Here is an 18608-nt window from a genome sequence, read left to right on the forward strand (position 1 = left end):
CAAAACAAAGAACACATTTATAAAAATTAATAGCTGAATATATTAAAAATTGAACGCACCTAAATTTATATAAATAAGACACATTATTAAAAAAAGCAAAATAATAATGTGCATTATTAACAAGTGTGTTTATTGCTTTTGAAACGCTCAGTCTGGTAATCAAAAACAGATTTATTCAGTCAGAAAGATAAATTAAAGACCTTATCTTTGTCAAATATTATCACTCCGAGTACTCGCCGCACTGTCATTAAAAGATAAAGAAGATAAAGAAATATCTTTACATTATAAGGATAATATAAAGAAATATCCTTTATTTCGCCCACTAGCAACACCTGCGCAAGGGCTTCTATTTCGAGACGTAACTGAAAGACATTTAGTTGTAACCGCTTTTGCCAGGAAGTAAAGTAACGAAAAATCATTTGCGCTGGAAAAAATACACAACAAAATAATTCAAACAAATAAACAAATAAAATAAGTTTCCATTCGATGAGAGAATATACTTGAAGTTTGTGTTTTATTACTGCACTAATTTGACACCCCAAGTAAAACAGGCATAGTACGATTACTTGAATACAATTTGGTATTTAAAACGAAATTTCAGTTAATCAGTTTACAGCTTTTTTCTTATATCACACCAATTTAGAGAATATTTACAATATCGAATGAGATCATACAGCAATTCACCAGGAAATATAAAAGCATCATGAACGAAATTAAGAGAGTCCAACGATTTTAAATTCTGAGCTGAAGACAGACATGGATTTATGTGTGGTAAGACTTGAAGCGATTATAATCAAGCGAGAGAACAGGAAGTTCTCCACATAAAGGCAGAGAAAAGAGGAGAAAGTGAGTAATAACTGATAAGCAGCGCCAAGGAATGTGTCAATAAATAGATGGGTTCTAAAAACGATCATGTCTCGCCATTCATCATGTCACGCTGACCGGAATCACTTCAGGGTCCAATGCTCAAAAATGACAAAATGGATTAAGCAAGAGGAAAATTCTGCTCGCACTGCGACTCAAATCTCACGCTGTGATAAACTGTGATAAGCCACTGTTATAAACACTGCTGTAAAACAAGCAAGCTAGAAGAGAATCGATTTTTCTTTCTTTAACGAAAAATACCAATTCAGATATACATAATACTATGAAAACTAAAATTGGCAACTGCTAAGTTTTCGAACTTTGTTGTAATACAAACTACGGAAAATCATATATACATTTCGCTTCTCTTTTTAAATAAAAATAACGTCCATTGTTGTTAAACTAGTGACACCAAATCTTTAACGATATTTTCCCCTTAAAAAAAAACAAACGATAGTACAAAACGCCATGAATTTAAGTTTTTAGTGCTAAAACATATCACATTACATTTCTACATACTTTTTAATGATAATTTACATTTTAACCCCTTATAATAAGGAACTGCGCTAACGATTAAATTTCAGTTTAAATAAAGAAATATGAAAATACATATATATGAATATACACTTCTGGCCATTGAAATTGCAACACCATGAACAAAAGCAAATACAAAAAAAGATATTTATTGTACGTAAACAGTATGGCATGAAGACAAAATGAATAAATTTGTAAGCAGTTTGGGGGCCTATAGGGGTGCGAAATTAATAGAAGCAGCTACCACTCCTGGCAGCTAAAGCGGCCCTTACCCGGTTAGGCATGGTGTCGAACTGGGCTTGGATGATATAAACGTGCAACTCATTCCATGCTGCTTCAAGTCTGTGCCCCACTTCATCAACCGTATTAGGTAGAGAGGGGTGGCGATCCAGTCTCTCAGCAACCCATCACCAGATATTTTCAATGGGTGACAGATCTGGAGACGGTGTACGGCAGGGCAGCAATCTAATACCCTGTGTATCGAGGAAGGTCAGAACACAACTTGCAACATGTGGTCTAGCATTATCTTGTTGGAAGATGGCGTTTTGCAGGTCTCAAAAATAAGGCACAACCACAGGATTTAAGATGTCATGAATGTACCGATCTGCGTTCAAGTTACCGTCAAATCCGCACTAGAGATGTGCATGCCGTATACCTAATGACTTTGCACCATTCATACCAAGTGAAGGGCCTCTATGCCGACATCGAATGCAAGCAGGCATTATGCCACTCCTGTATCTAGCTTTGTCATTCGGAGCACCAGAGTCGCCGTCTCTCTATGTGCTACATTGTCAAAAGAAGCCGAAGTAATGGTCGTCGTGCTGACAATCCACACTTCTGCAAGCATTGGCGTACCATACGGGCGGATACTGGACATGCTGCAAACATGCCCATTTCCTGATTAATGGTCCGTGATGAGGTTGTATGGTTTTGCAGAGCTGACCTCACAATATGTCTGTCCCCTCTGGCGTTAGTCATGGGAAGGGCACTGAGATCCTGCATGCCGTTCAGTATGACCCTCAGAAACCCACTGATTCCATATTCGCATGACTGTGTTTGGATGTCGACCAGTGTGAAAGGCAATATCACGGAATGATAATCCACACTCTCGATAGGCAACGATCCTGCCGCTACCGAATTCTGACACTTGCTGGTAAGCATTTCTTCTTATTCGAGGAATAACCCGATATTCTGATTAAACGCCGTACTTACAAAGCGCTTTCCACTACACAGAAATCTGCTACACAACTTTTATGTAGTGCTTTACACAACTTTTATGTAGTGCTTCAGATGTCGTTTCTTCCTCCTGCATCGTCTAAATGCGCTGAAATACCAATGATTTGCATATCCCAACCTCTTCTTCCTTTCATGTGATTTTGACGTTTGTCAGATCAACCCTTTCTGGTGTTGCAATCTTAATGGCCAGCAGTGTATATTGTCAAATTGTCAGGTTTATTTTAACTAACACAATATATCTATTATACTGAATCTTTTCTGCACTTCTATTCCGTCTATTCCACCAGAAAACAGAAATGATAAGAATATGAAATACACTGGTGAAATAAATTAAGAGAATTCGCATATTTTATCGAATTGCATGAAAAGAACTGAACTGAAGGAAAAACCACTGCTTTTAGATAAAAATGCAAATCTTGTACAGTAAATACGTAAGCGTACACGTGTGTGTAGGCGAAGCTAGCAGAAAAACAGACTTTATAAGCGCGTGGAGGGTAAAACGAATTGCGTTTGCTAGCACACCTCGGCGAATTTCTTGATGTTATCTTGAAGTAATCCGTTAAATTCACATGAGAACAGCAAAAATGATTAACCACCAACGTTTAGATGATGGAATTAAGTGGCGAATTGTGGGGAGGCTAGAAGTAGGCCAATCGCAAGTCCAGATAAGCAAAGAGTTTAATTTAACGCCCAGCGTCATGTGTAACCTATGGAAACAGTTCCAGGATACAGGATCCATCGAGAGAAAGCCTAGGCAAGGTCGTCGAAGAGCCACGGCCAAAGAAGATCGCTATTTGTCCATTTTAGCGAGGCGTAACAGAGGGGCTACATCTTCTCGGCTCTCTCGGGACCTGTATGTAGCCACAGGAACCCGTGTAACAAGGGTGACTGTTTCCAAAAGACTGAATGAAAGAGGATTGTTTGCCAGAAGACCGGCTGTTTGCGTCCTGCTCACGTCTATGGACAGGATAGTCCGATTAAAATGGTGCAGGCAGCATAGTGATTGGAGTATGGAGCAATGGGCTACCGTTCTGTTCACCGACGCGTCCCGTTTTAGCCTAAATACCGATTCTCGCCGTAGTTTCATACAGAGAGATCCAGGGACTCACTATCTACACTCCAATGTCCGCGAAATCAACAATTATGGCGGTGGCGGTGTAATGATCACCATGTTGGATGGGCGCACACCTCTCCAGGCATCATGTTGGATGGCCACACACCTCTCCACGTCTTTGACAGGGGCTCTGACTGGTGTGAGGTACAAGGATGAGGTCTTGGAGCCCTTTGTTCGCCTTTTCCGGGCTGCAGGGGGCTCCGAGTTCATCTTACAGGACGATAACGCGAGGCCACATAGAGCTCTTCTGGTCGACGAATTTCTCGAGAGTGAGGATATTCGCCGGATGGATTGACCAGCCAGGTTTCCAGACCTCAACCCTATACAGCATGTCTGGGACGCTCTGGGGAATGCAATTGCAACTCGCAACCTCCTCCGAGAACCATGCAGGAACTGACAACAGCGTTGCTGAATGAGTGGGACCAATTGCCACAGGCACTGATAAACTGCCTTTTTTCCAGTGTGACATCACACTGCGAGGCCTGTATGGCTGTAAGAGATGACCATACCCCCTATTAACGCATTTCTTTTGTGTCTTCTGCAACCGCTGTTTCAGACCTTCAGACTCCCATGAGTGTTACAACCGAACATGTGTGTCTATTATAACTGTTGAATGTTTATTTTGTTTGTATTATATCAACCTATGTTCACACCAAATTTTATTAAAATCTGTCCAGTAGTTCTTGAGATCGTAGATCAAATATGAAAATTCTCTTAATTTCTTTCACCAGTGTACGAAACAAGAATCTAAATTTACATGATAGTTTTGACATTTCAAGTCATCAGTTAACGTTCCGTCATGTTAACACTCCTCTATTGTTGCGAGTCTTTAGCACTGGTGCTGTTTTGACAGTTTGTTTCAGATTGAAATTACGTTAGAAATCACGGAGCAGCTAATAACCTTAATATCATTCCTCAAAATCGGAAATTTTCTGACGCAAACATTCACCATGCTTATCGCTGCCTGTTTTGAAATTAACAGGGAAGAAACCTCAGTTGAAATTCAAAATCTCAAAATGTTTTAAAGAGAGATGGGTGCATTGTATGTCTTCCTAAACCATCAGAATTTTTTCTCTAAATTTCTGTTACTTTAACATTTTGTGTCTTGTGCTTCCCAACCATTTTCATTTCTTTCATTTTTAACATTAGGTTTTTGGCAACACAGCTTTCTCAACTGATCGAATCACAAAAGAATATCTACACTGCCCTCGATTGGCATCATGGTGAACCAAATGGCCAAGCATTAGAAATTTACACTGGTTAGTTACAGAAATCAAGACAGAATACGCGCAAAGTTGCTAGCATTACACAATATAGTAATGTAATTACAGGGAAAACAAATATTTGAAATTAATGATATGTTTGTTCTCAATTTCCTAAGCCGAATTAGCAGAAATTAAGGGCGTAAAAAAGCTTTCATACAGATAATCACTAATTTAGAAATTTTCCAAAACACTAGTACCATTATTTAAGTTTTCGATGACAGTCAAATACAAGGTTTAACATCTTACAAAAATAAGGTCTATAATATTTTAGAAATAAAAAATATTTTTGTATCGATACTGAAAAGAATAATGTAAATTTATTCTGGATATGTGGTCATTTTAGTATCCGTGTTAATGAAGTTTACAAAGTAACGGAGATACAGGAAGGAAAATGATAAACCTGGTCATCGCGTTTATATTCCGATTTTTACCTAACTTAGGTTACAACAAAAATAAAAAGTTACGGTATACGTCAATCATTTCATGATAATGATCAATAGTATCACGCTCAATAGTACTACGTTCAACAGTATTGCGTGCGTAAGGGTTAGTAATAGATTGAATGCACACAGCTCCGTTGATAGGTTGGAGTTGATCCGTTGATAGGTTCAGGAACGAAAATGTAAAACCTGTCATCGCGTTTATATTTCGATTTTTACCTGACTTAGGTTATGGTATACGTCAATCATTTCATGATAATGTTCAATAGTATCGCGTCAACAGTGTTGCGTGCGTAAGGGTTCGTAATAGATTGAATGCAGACAGCTCCGTTGATAGGTTGTCAAAATTTATTTTATCAAAATAAACACTTCGGAGATCTAGAACTTTGCACATAAAACAGTCATACAACACTTCACAATATCACAAAGTACAATCAATATTTACATTTCAAACTATTAGGAACGTTAAACACAATGCAATGCAAAGCTCAACTAAAGAGCAAAGCTAAACCAGAGATAGTACTCGGAACTCACGCTGACAGTTAGCTAACAGCTAGCGACAACAACTAAGAGCAGATGCTCTCACCGGCTTTATATAGTTTTCACCCGGGCGAGATATTTCTAGTACCTTCTGCTTCTCGAAATTAGTGGAAGGCGATATGAGGATCGAATTATGGCTACAATGATCAATTACATTTATTCAATTACAACACCTATTACTGTGATACAGAAATTGCATCAAAATGTCGCCTAATCTGGCGACTTTTGGCGGTTTATCGCCAAATCTACTGACAAAATTAGTTGCCAAAACGTTGCCAGCTTGGCGATATTTCGTCAAATTACTGAGATGCCCATTTATTCATTGTTAAACAGACTTGCCCTGTATTCTTACTTTTCCGGCACTTCTTGTCTCTCGATTTTTCATGTTTCATTACGTAGAAAAATTACAACAATTTCACACATAATTGCACTAAAATCGTCTGTTTATGTACAAAATTCGTAAAAAAAACTTTGATTTTTAAACAAATTTTCAATCACAAAAGGCATTTTGATTAATATTTTCCAAGATTTAAAAAAAAAAAAAAAAAAAAAAAAAAAAAAAAAAGTTGCTAGTTTTGTCCTTGAATTGATTCATTTTTGCTTCTGAGAAAATTTAGTGATGAATGCTTGCAAACACAGGGGACACAGGTGGGGGAATCACAATATTTTTTTGAATATTTTTTATAAAGAAACAATTGTGACAAAAATATACAGGCGGCCATCGATTTCCGTACATTCTACTTTCGCTACTTCACACATTTTAAAAAAATTAATTAAAAAACCTTTTTTTTTTCTTGATATTGCAAAAATTGCTCGGTCCCATGCCCTTGCTCCCGCTTACGTTGATAAAAGTGGTATATCACCGGAGTTCTCGAGTTCGAGACCCAATCTCTATCGAGAAATAATCCGTGTGACCACATCAGCAATAAATGCTAATGAATATATTAATGATGCATAGTTGTATGAAGTTTAAAACGTAATGGCGCAAGCATTTTCTTTAGGCCTCCAGAAAGCAGAAAGACAAGCTGTCGAGTTGCTAACTGCGTTCATATTTTACTTTTAATTTCTTACAGTCATATAAGCAATATAGTAAAGATTAAAAATTCGCAATTTAAAGCATCACTAATCTTAAGACAATTCTCCAGGTCTCCCAAAATCTCCGCAGTATTTATACACGGAAATGAATGTTTTGTTTCTTCCTCCCAATACAGCCAACAGTGATAACCATTTTCAAACAGTGATAACTATTTTTAAACAATATTATATGTGGACAATAACGAATCAGACCATCAAGGCAACTAAGTAGAGAAGGTAGACATGGAACATTAAGAGATACATGGAACGCGATGAACAAAATTAAAGATTCCGGGCTGAAGTAAAAGCGTCAATAACGAAAGGTTCCTGGAAACAATTACGCCCACAAATGATGAGTGCTTTTATAAATTCTGAAGAAACTCCGGAAACTATAACAGATGAAATAGTTAAGCCTGATGAGTGAACTAAACTTGGACGTCAACTACGAAGATGTTAATGGGTTTATTAAATTTCACTTCTGTCAAATAAATACTTACTTGAACAACAAGAGTTAAACGAAATACACATTTAAAAAAAAGGGGGGGGGAAGAAGAAGCTATTGATGGGTGCTCAACTTGTAGAGACATTAGACTTTTTGGAGAGGGAGACGTGAAAAATGAACGATGCCCTCACCAGGACTCGAACCACGGAACTTTCGAATACACGTCGAGCGTGCTCACCACTACACCACGAAAGCATGCTAAGAAGGCGGGAGAAATACCTTATAAACTAACTTTTGACAAGTTTATAAAGAAGCACTTAGACGCGCCTCGTTAAATTAAGTATCCATAGTGATAAATAAATATTTAAAAATAAAACTTTTATTTATTACCCCCTCCATTTCTCTAGTTTCGCACATTCAACATTTGCATATATTTCCGGGAACCAATTATGTACGAAAGTCGTGGTCGCATGTACAAGAAATCTGTGTGAAGAATCAGGTTATATATATAGGTTAGAAAAATACGCATTTAGAATTAGATAATTCTTGAAAGCATATTATTATCAAAGCAGAATACAGTGAGTTTAGCTGAAATTAACTACTGCTAGAGCTATATTGGAACGCCGTTGAGAAATGTGCGAAATCTATAAGAAGCTTCATATCGTAGAATAGTCCACGGTTATGCTCAAAACTTGCATTGCTATCCCATTTAACTTTATTGCTAAGATTGATTCAAATTTCATTTTCCATGTCTTATCAGAAATAAACTTCAAAACAATTTAATTTTATTTTCTAAAGACTTAACTAAACTGTTAATTGTTTTCCCAAATTAAATTTGCTTTCGTTATGAGAGAAAATCGCCGAAGTCGTCGTCCACGAAGACATCACTTTTAAGAAGATAACCTTTGCGTTCTTTTTCAGGATTATACAATCTACTGCAGTTCCATCGACAGAGTAGATTCTGTAGATTTAACCAACAGTTTAGAATATCAATAAGAAATGCGCGAGGCAGGTAAGAAATTTCCATAACATTTTCTGTTCACAACGTATTCCAAAATGGTAGAAAATAAACGTCCATGAAAAGTCATCGTCGCTTTCCATCGACCGGAGAAGAGAAAGTTTCAAAACTTTTAACCCCCTCAAAGAAGAAAAACACAAAAGAAAGAGAAGATACATAAAAAATTGCTTTGGCTTCGGTTCGTCCCTCTACAACTGACCCTTTCGAAACAGAAAAGAACCTGACTCAAAAACCGGTTTCGCGCCAAAATACCGAACGACTTCTTCACTCTTGCATTCAGTTACACCGCCGCGTGCCGAAACCACAACCTGCTCTTGCGGCGAGTGGTGATAGCTGCAACTCCCTCCCAAGAGAAACTCCTCGGAGATGTGCTCGTGTTTTATTCCACTGCATCTTCCCTCCACCGGCGTGGAATTTTTTATGACGACAAAAGTGTAGGACTAATACTTCACACTGTTGGTTGAGTCGAGACAAAATGGTACATGTTCTGATGAAATGTTTCGGTGTTTCGTTGAGTGATTGATCCAAAGAAAGGTAAGTTATTTTCTTTCTCACCGGAAAAAGTGTTCAAGGATAAAATAATAATTTCACTTGTTTACGAACAATTTTGTAAGAAAGTGGAATTCCCTGTTGTTGGGGACAGAATTTGCAATTTTATTTGTTTAAGTGCTTCAAAAAATAATGAAACTCTCCATTAAGGTTTATGTGCTGGGGTTCTATAAAACTATGAAATTCGGTGAAAGATTATACGATCAACTCCTTATCTACTGGGGATGATTAATTATTCAGAATTAAATCTGAATCATGGTTAAATAAAGTTAAGACAACAGTTAAAAAATACAGGAGAAAGAATTATTTATACTATAATTATGAGAAAGAGGCTCCCGATAAACAGAGAAAGGATTAACCGGGCCCTAAAAGCTATTTATTGAGGAAGAATGGAAAAATTATCATTACGAACTATGAATGTAAAACAAAACTGGGAAAAAAAAAAGAAAATGAAAGGAGAATGTGTAGGATAAAGAATGGTAGGGTACGAACTGCGCCAAATTTGATCGAAAATCCCCGTCCCCCTCTTTTCTAATCCACGAACTGCGCGACGTTTCCTGTCCCCCATTTCTTTCCAAGAAGATTGGGTGCTAAAAAGAGTCGTTTATCGCCATTAATGAGACATTCTATTGAGACAAGCCTTTATTTTCGTTTATCAATATTGTAAAAATTGTGCATGTAAAACAAATATTAATTTAAAGTCTGGCGTGTGCTAAAAAATAAATTTCTTTTACACTCATTTTAAAGTTTTATGATGCTTAAAGGAATGATGAGCCAGATCTTTTTTATTCTCTGTAAGAATTAAAAGCTTTCCAAGTTATAGATTTTAGTCGCTGATATATATATATCTATATATCGGATTTGTTCTTCTTAGCATAATAATTTAAATTTATTTACAATTTATATGTCAGTGTTCCAAATGCATAGTAATGTTGTTATAATAGATTTCATGCTAAACTTTTTTTAAGTTTAACTAAATTTAATTTCTGCAAAAATTTACATGATTACTTTAATTAACAAAAAATATTTTTAGCACACTTTAACATGGAATAATTTTTTGCACTCTATTAAATTTTCCAGTCTAGTTCAGACATCTTGACTATTATTGATGTAATTTATTAAAAATATAATTTGTATGCCTTATAATTATTTAATTTATGATATTATTATCATAAATGAAAGATGTTTGTAATGCTAATATGTTTGTTTACCAATACCTTTTATTTTCTTTGTTAGCTCTCGCATTTATTAGTGTTATTCAAGTAATTAGCCTGCTTGTTCGATATTTTTTACTTGTTCTTGTGATATGTAATTCTATTTATTTATTTTTATTTTCCTCTTGGCTACAATTGGCTTTGAAAAGTTAAATTGTAACCCTGTAGGCAACAGGGGGGAAGAAATTTTGATTGGTGCAGTTGGACTATAGCTCTACCCGGGGGGGGGATTTTCATTAGCGCAGTTGGAGTACACCCTAAAGAATAACGTGTGCCCAAAAAAAAAAAAAAAAAAAAAAAAAATCGATTTTTATGCGAAGTAGAACTTATTTTCTTCTTGATGACACTGTTCAATCTCTGTAAATTATTGTTCTTTAATGCCTTCCATTATTTACAATAAATTTTTCTAGTTTTGAATACTGGTTTAATTTACGAAATCAGGCAAGAAAGCAAGCTTACACTGTAGCGTAGATTTTGGAAAAAACTTCGAACAGATTTTTTTTAATTGAAAATGTTAAGTCAAAGGAATGTTTCTTTTTTGCCTGATTTTAAATTTTGCCTTGATGTGTTCCTCTTACAGTTGGATTCAAATGAATTTAATTTCTAGATTAAACAAATTACTTAAAAATTCAGAAAAACTATTATACCTATATTTTTCTGTTAATTATAAAGTGACTTATTCCTTTTCTTGTACTTTAACTGCCCTCGAATTAACTGTGATTCTGAATTAACCGCGAATGCCGTTTCCCACATTATCACATGCAACCGGGAATTGACTGCATTTATAATTTACAGGTATTTTGAAGCAACTGAATCCGGAGAATTAATTTATTTGATTACGTAAACTAAATCACTATTCAAGTCAAAAAGAACGAACTGCAAATAGCAAAAGATTAAATATCATTTTAGAAATAAAGAAATTAAGTTACAAATGGAATTAAAAAACAATATTTATAAGAGACTGAATAATACCACTGAATTCCAACTCTCGTAAAAGGATTTAGCTAGAACTTTTTTTTTTTTTTTCTCTATTCTTTTTTAAATAATAATTTTTCAGTCGTATAGCAGTGAGTAAGTTTAGCTTCTTCTTAGTCAAGGCCCGGTTAATTCGCAATCTAGTTAAATCAGGACTTGAATGCGTAGCTTTATTGGGTTCTACTAATTATTGTACTCAAAAAATACGATTAATTAAACGACATCGCATATATTTTTGTTTGAGAATTTATTAAAGTTCTCTAATTATGACCATTGCTTAGAACCTTCCATTCATTATTTTTCAAGTGAAAATAAACAGGTGATTGAAGTGACTATACATAAGCTTCCTCGCTAGTTGTGCTCAAATCAGTTATCACTAATTTCTTCCTAAGGGGAATTAACCAATCATCACCATAATCCATCAAAATCGCATGTAATATTTATTTTATTTTTTATTTGGTTTTTATGGTCTTCACAAAGCCTCTGATAAAAAAGGGATGTTTAGAATTAACACTTTCGTTTGTTTCCGCAAATACATTGCGAAATAAAAACTAATAAATACCGAATTTTCAAGATAAAATTTAACAGGAGCCAGGTTGCGGTACTAATTCTGGTCGGAGTTCCAAATAAGACGAGCTCCGGTAATTTATTATTTAAATTTGGCAATAATTTAATTTAATGCTTTTTAACGCTTAATATATTTTTTATTTATTTAATTATCATTTATCACTTTTCTTATTTATATCTCTTTAACCATTTTCTGATGACTTTTCATAAGGTACCAACAATTCTAAATTTTAGAAATCAAGCAACCCTGTGAATTTTGCAAATTATCAAGATTCTGGTTATCAACCCTTGATGCATCTTTAGGCTGATCATAATTCCATCAGATAAGAAAGGGACGAGGATTTTCATAAAATGCATTACATCGAGAAAACTGTTTGACTGCATAATATCGAACTTAAACAGTTCTTCAAAAGAACCCATACAAAATTGTTTACTTTAATAAGGGTTCTACGTCATCATACTCGTTCTCATCGGTAATTTTCCGACAAATTTAAATTACGAAACAGATTCTCAGATCTTTCAAAATCTACAAGCAACGGAAACCATACCTACGAGGTTATTTGCAATGCTGGCACACCAGTTTTATTTTATCGCTAAAGCATTTGAATTCACTTTTAAGATTACTATTGAAAATGTGCCTACTCCTCTTCGGCCATTTTTAGTTTCTGGTCATTATAAAGCTCAAAATGTTATGGGAAAACTAGAAGAGTACGTGGCAAGAGTGTGCTATAAGAGTGTTCTGTGCGTTAGTAGATACCAGGTCCGTTCCATTGGTCATTGGCCATTAATCATCGGCCATTGCTCAATAATTAATAAAATTTTTATTTCATATACTTACTAACTACTTACATTATCAGGTTCCGTGTTCCGCCTTACTTGCTTGGGGAACATTCAAGAACCTGACTCGGAACAGGGAGCTTACTAAAGCTATGTTCAATAAATGTGGGAAGTAGACAAGATACACAGGAAGGGTATATGAAACCCTTTATTTTTCACTCTTTACAATAATTTCCGGACTTCGGAATACAGAGACCAACCACTTGTGGTCTGAACGTAAGAATATAAAAATATTAACTAAACTCTAACTTAACTTTGGAATAATAAACAAGGGCCTACTTGGAAGATTGGCCGTATATTAACAGGAAGCCGTATGTAGTACAGAGAACTGTTAACACTACAATACGTTTAAAATTATGAAGAGGATTAAACCTCTGGCCTGGAAGGCAACCAGCAACCGAGTAAAACTGATAAGGCAAGCGGCCTGCTTCGACTAACTCCTTCCTCTCCACTTGCTTGGCAAAAAGCCACAACTTAAGTACTTGACGTTCGCCAGACAAATTTGCATAAACAAGTTAAAGCTTTTAATTCTGGCCGGAAGTAGAAAATAAGAAGTGATAGTAAAGATTTAAAATAAAAATAAACGTTAGTAAAACTTAAAATCCTTACAACATATGGCAAACTGTATAAAAAGTACTTACAATGAATTTAAAATATTTAGGCTTGGTGTCGCTAGAGTCCGGCCGCCCCAGATTGTGGCCGCCCTCGTACTTTTACGCTTTGCACCCCGCTAGGAACGGCCCTGGCAGATACGATGCCCAATTATTGCCAACACAGTTTCTACTTGTTCTCGATTCAGTGCATCTTCACAGGAATTATTGGTACCATCCACAGAGATTTACTTCGTGATCTTTAGGATCAGATCCACGAATTAATTACAGAAGGGAGAGGGGGCTTATAATTGGCTAATATCGTGGGCTCTTTATAGGTACATTAACACCAGAGAGACAGCCCCTGCCCTGGAGAACTTAGGTTCTCCTTTCAAGGTTGAAATGAGCTGCAACTCCAGAGCTGATCTGGTAGGGCGCCACCCCTCCCGATCGATGCAGAGGATTTCCCTCACAGTTTGGGTCGTCAGTGCCGGCTCTGGCGGGCGACCATCACGAAGAGATCCACAGGGTCAGTTCCTGCACTGACAAGCAACTCATAGTTAATGTGGAATCCAAAGTTAAAAATTCCCTTGATCAGAGCACCACTCCGTCACGAGGAACTAGCTTCAAAGTTATAGCCAAAATAGAGTTCATACGTCCCTCCACACCGACTAGGAGGAATCATATCCTCCCAGACCAGCAACTACCACCCACTATGTAGCTCCCCACAACTTTGGTCGCAGACAAGACAATACCAACAGTCCCTGTCAAGCCTGAACGACCATCGAATATTCAATGGCTCTAGTCTTTCGCTGTGAAGAATGTTACTTTACTCTGTAGTTCAGAGCTGTCTAGACACATAAGTCTAACCAGTGATCTGAAAGAACCCCTGGTCTCCTTCCATAAATGGTCGGTTCCGGAAATCCCATTCACTATTCTTTATAGGCACAGTATGACTTTTGCCGAGTGCAATTCCAGTTTTGATCGATAACATTACGGAGGACAGACGTAAGGGTTTCCAGCTCTTCATCCCCTGCCATCAACCTCTTGATGGAATTTTTAGCTCGAAGATATTTTAAGTACTGTAATGACACAAAGACCTTACACATTTACAAACATCCACGCATTCTTGCGAATATTCGGCCTAGTCGACACCACTAACATCGTACTAATCACAAAGATTCACTTATACAAATGACGGTTACCTAATTTTGAATTGTATTTTTGGTAGAAATCTCAATTATAATACAAAATTTAGATTTAAAAAAAAAAAGATGAATGGAACACAGCAGTGAAACAGTACTGTAACATTAAAAATGGGATACATGATTAATAAGCTCATAAGAACTTCCTCGCCCGTTGTTTTAATTGATTTGAGACTGAAAATGAGTGCAGAGAAAATAAATATCGGTTTAAAAAATGCGGGAAAGATACCTCCATCAGCGTCCGATTCGGCGTCATTAATCCGTTCCCAGTTCGTGTGAAGTATCTTTGCACGTTTTTTGGAAGTTCAAGGAATTGAGCAAAAAATTCTAAAGCAATCGGGAAGAGTGAAAAAAAAACATCCGGTTACCTGCCGATCAAAGGGAATCTCTAGATTCTAGAATGATGGAGAGTGACGGGAGGGGAAAAGGGTAGAAGCTAGATCCCCCCCCCGTTTTGGTCAATATACCCATCCTTCTACTTAACAATATAAATCTTTTTTTAATTCCAGAAAGGTGGAGTTGTTTTCAAGAACAAAGAAAGCGGTATAGCTATAAAGGAATTCATTTGTTATCGTGCAAGATCTAAAAGTTGTCTACTTGACCAAAATCGAAAGACATTAATTAAACAAAAGAAGCAAATTTGATCGTGGATCGAATTTTAGAAATTTTCGAGTAAATCTTATTTTTTTCGCAATTATCGAATAAATTGGTGAATTTTGTATTATTTCCATTTCTTTTTCTTTAATTTCTATTATAATTGCTTGATTATTTTTGTAAAAATTTTTTCCAGAAACTTCGTAAAAAATAAACTGCACCGTGATCTTATTCACAAATTCGAATATAAAACTTTTAATTGACTTCATTTTGCTGAGTTTCTGGAATACAATAAAAAGGTCATTTCCTAAAATAAAAGTCACTTTCATTCCAATAATTAGGCAATGCTAACAAAAAATTTCGATGTTGAACAATTATACTTTTAAAATGTTATATTTAATGAAGAATTTTATTGCATGTTCAAAATAATGTACAAAAATACCATCCGATTAAAGGATAATCTGAATCCAATATAACATTGTTGAATAAATTACCAGCTTTTGGCTAGCTATAAATATTAATTTCAATTAAAAATGTATAATATAATTAATTATTTTGTTGCATACTAGTTATACGGTATTTAAGAATCAAGCAAATAGAATCACTTTCCTTGTAAACATTCAGGCGACTTATCGTCCCGTCTTAGAATCTAGTGAAATAACTACGAACTCAGAAGAAGGTTATTAGCACTTACAACGGCACAGCTCGAGTATCACAAAAGCACCGCTGCTCGCAGGATCTCAGAGAATACAAAAGCCAAAGTAAAACATAAATAGTAAAGTATGCAAGTCCTACTATAAGCTTCTGCTCAAGCTTTTTAAATACGCAGGTAAATGGCTAGCAAAACGCTAAAGCCAATTTAGCTAATTCTAAGAGCTGGGCAAGCAACAGGTAGAAGCTAGGCCAGCACCTCCGTAGTACCACAGGTAATTGAGGTATTGCTGAACCTAGCTAATTGTTAAGCTTTCCATCCCAGTTCTGAGGGAGAACACTCCGAGGGGGGGGGTCCGAGGATCTCCCGCCCCTCTTTCTTTACCATCAACCCCTTAAGAAATTGAGCAACCCCTTGAGCAAGAAACATTATGAAAGCCACCTTTCTCTGCCAAAGTTTTCCCTAACTTCAAAATTCTGTTTTTATATATACACGTTATCTAATTTGCATCCTGGCGAAAGCAGGTGAAAGTAAAGAAAAACGTAAAAAAAAACGATAATGTGTTGATAAACGCTATGTTTTATATAGTTATTTGCGTTGTTGCTTCGTTTATGATATATATATATATCCCATACCGAAATACCATTGTAGTCTTAATCGCGAGATAGTACAAATCGTAGACCTTGAAAGTTTTGCTAATTTCCATTGCTTAACCAACAGCCGTTCCGCAAATTTTGCTTTTTTCCCCCTCAATAAAATTGCTGGCTTAATTAAGAAATTTAATTTTGCTGAACTCATATGATTACTGTTAGTCTCTCCCCCCCCCATCTGCCAATATTTATTTTAATTATCCAGACCACAATTTTAATATAAATTTTGACAAAGAAACAAATTTTCTCATTACATTATATTAAGCAATACTGATATTAATAAAGTTAAATTTATTGAAAAAAATTTATCTTTGAGTCACATATTTTTAGTCCAAAGGGATTTGAGTCCCGAAGGACTATTACTTTCGTTTTGGCATTTTGCGTCGGACTCCAATAAATGTCGGTTCACTTTTCAAACTGTTGCCACAAAATGTTAGAGTCCTTCATTATATTTGAAGAAATTAAATAATGAAAAATCTGCATAATGTATGTATATTTCTCGCATCGTGATAAAACTACGGTATCTAGAGCCATCCAGTTTTGAATGACGTAATCCTACTGCGAATATGGGCATCTGAAATCCCAAATTTGGAATTTGGAATTTGTTTTATTATCGATTTCATATTTTGTAAAACTTTAATGAATTTTTGCGAAACAAACTCAACAATTTAAAAGCGAGCAATGGCAACACTCTATGGGAGGAAAAAACCTTTTTATCTCCAGCGCGTCGAACTGTGGATCGGAAATTCTAAAGATATGCTCATTTTAAAATTATTTTGCGACATTGCTATTGAACTAAATTTTATGGTTTAAGTGCAAAGAGCATGATATTTAATAAATAAAGGTAACACACGTTAAAAATCCCTTTGACGTCCCTTTGGACGTAATTTAAAATTTGAAACATTTCAGATTTTTTATTTATTATTTTTTTTAGACATAAAATGAATTCAGGGAGGAAAAAAAAGAGTAATTAAAAAACAGTAACTGAAAAAGATTTAAAAAAGAGCATTAATATTGAGTAATTGTTTACTACCTCGTATATAAAATTTTTAATCTGAAAAACTGCATTGTCGTTTATTCTTAAAAATGTATTGTAGAATCATGTTTATTATTTAATGTCTTACAATAACTGGAAAGAGACTTTAAAACATCTTACGGAAGTTAAATAAGGGCACCTAACATATTAATCAATTAGTATGATAGAATAATAACTACCCGAAACTTAAAAGTAGAAAGGTTTACTTTCAAAAAAAGCAATGCAGACACTCGAGTCCCCCTTTTTTTCCCCCTTCGAAAGATTAGTTATTCAATCTTTTCAAGGAAATCACCAATTGATGTAATCCCTCTTTTGGTAATGAATTTTACTGCTTCCAATATTTGCAAAGTTAATCTTTGCTCGGTAATTCAGCTGCTTCTACACAAGTGGCAGCGTTTTGGCTTTCACAGCTTTTTCACACACAAGCCTTGATTACGAGGAAAAGGCAGAAATTAATTAGACTCCAGAAATCAGGAGAAGAGATTAAAGTTTGATACCGATTAAAAAAGACTTCAAGATGAAATCAAAGGAACGCAGACCTTGCACAAACTGGAGAGCGTGCATCAAGACAAAGAAATCAGAACTTCTACTTATTTTTATTCGTAGGTAAAAGAAACGAAAAATAAATGCACAGCTCAATATCTGGCGAGGGAGATTTCAATAGTCCACAAACATCTTGGCGTCAGATTTAATTAGAGTCGCGCATGTAACACGCATATATAGCGAACTCAATTGAAGAAGCCACTAGTGTGACTGCCAAATTAAAATCTTTCTTTGACAGTTCTTCTTCGCTAGATATTACTAGGAAATATACTATTTACTATATTTAATTATTACGAAACATATTCTTACTTAAGTTTCTCAAGTTTACTCAGCAAAGGAATGTGATTTTCTTAAATTACAAACATTCCAGAAAACGCACGGAAAACTACGGGAACTGCTTGGTTTTTACATTGAAAATGATCATGCCTGATGTAATGTTACGATCAGCAGCTTCGTTGCCTCAAGATATATAATAGAGACAGAAGCTATGCTAAAATACAGGTAATCCGAACAGAATCTTCTCAAAGAGAATCTCTCTAACCAAAATAATAACAAAACTTAATTGGTAAGCATTTTACTTATAATATATCAAATTAAATTTTTATTTTTTAAGTTTCTTGTAGTACATTACAGATGTAGTCTGCAGTCCATTTCAATCCACAAAGCTTG

At 35.5% G+C, this 18608-nt stretch overlaps 2 protein-coding genes across 3 annotated transcripts in view; one reads left to right on the plus strand and one right to left on the minus strand.

The window, feature by feature from the left end:
- The window catches only part of Rab3GAP1 (RAB3 GTPase activating protein subunit 1), a 391448-nt gene that overhangs the window by 200075 nt on the left and 172765 nt on the right, over nt 1–18608 (minus strand). The gene's annotated exons all lie outside the window — the stretch shown is intronic.
- The window catches only part of haf (leucine-rich repeat and fibronectin type-III domain-containing protein hattifattener), a 97456-nt gene continuing 87646 nt past the window's right edge, over nt 8799–18608 (plus strand). Inside the window, exon 1 of the mRNA XM_035364512.2 lies at nt 8799–9061. The gene's annotated coding sequence lies outside the window, so the exon portion shown is untranslated. The remainder of the gene's footprint in view (nt 9062–18608) is intronic.

This window comes from Stegodyphus dumicola, chromosome 5, assembly GCF_044657685.1.
Source record: "Stegodyphus dumicola isolate Sdum_Otavi_A_Nest chromosome 5, ASM4465768v1".
Classification (NCBI taxonomy): domain Eukaryota; kingdom Metazoa; phylum Arthropoda; class Arachnida; order Araneae; family Eresidae; genus Stegodyphus; species Stegodyphus dumicola.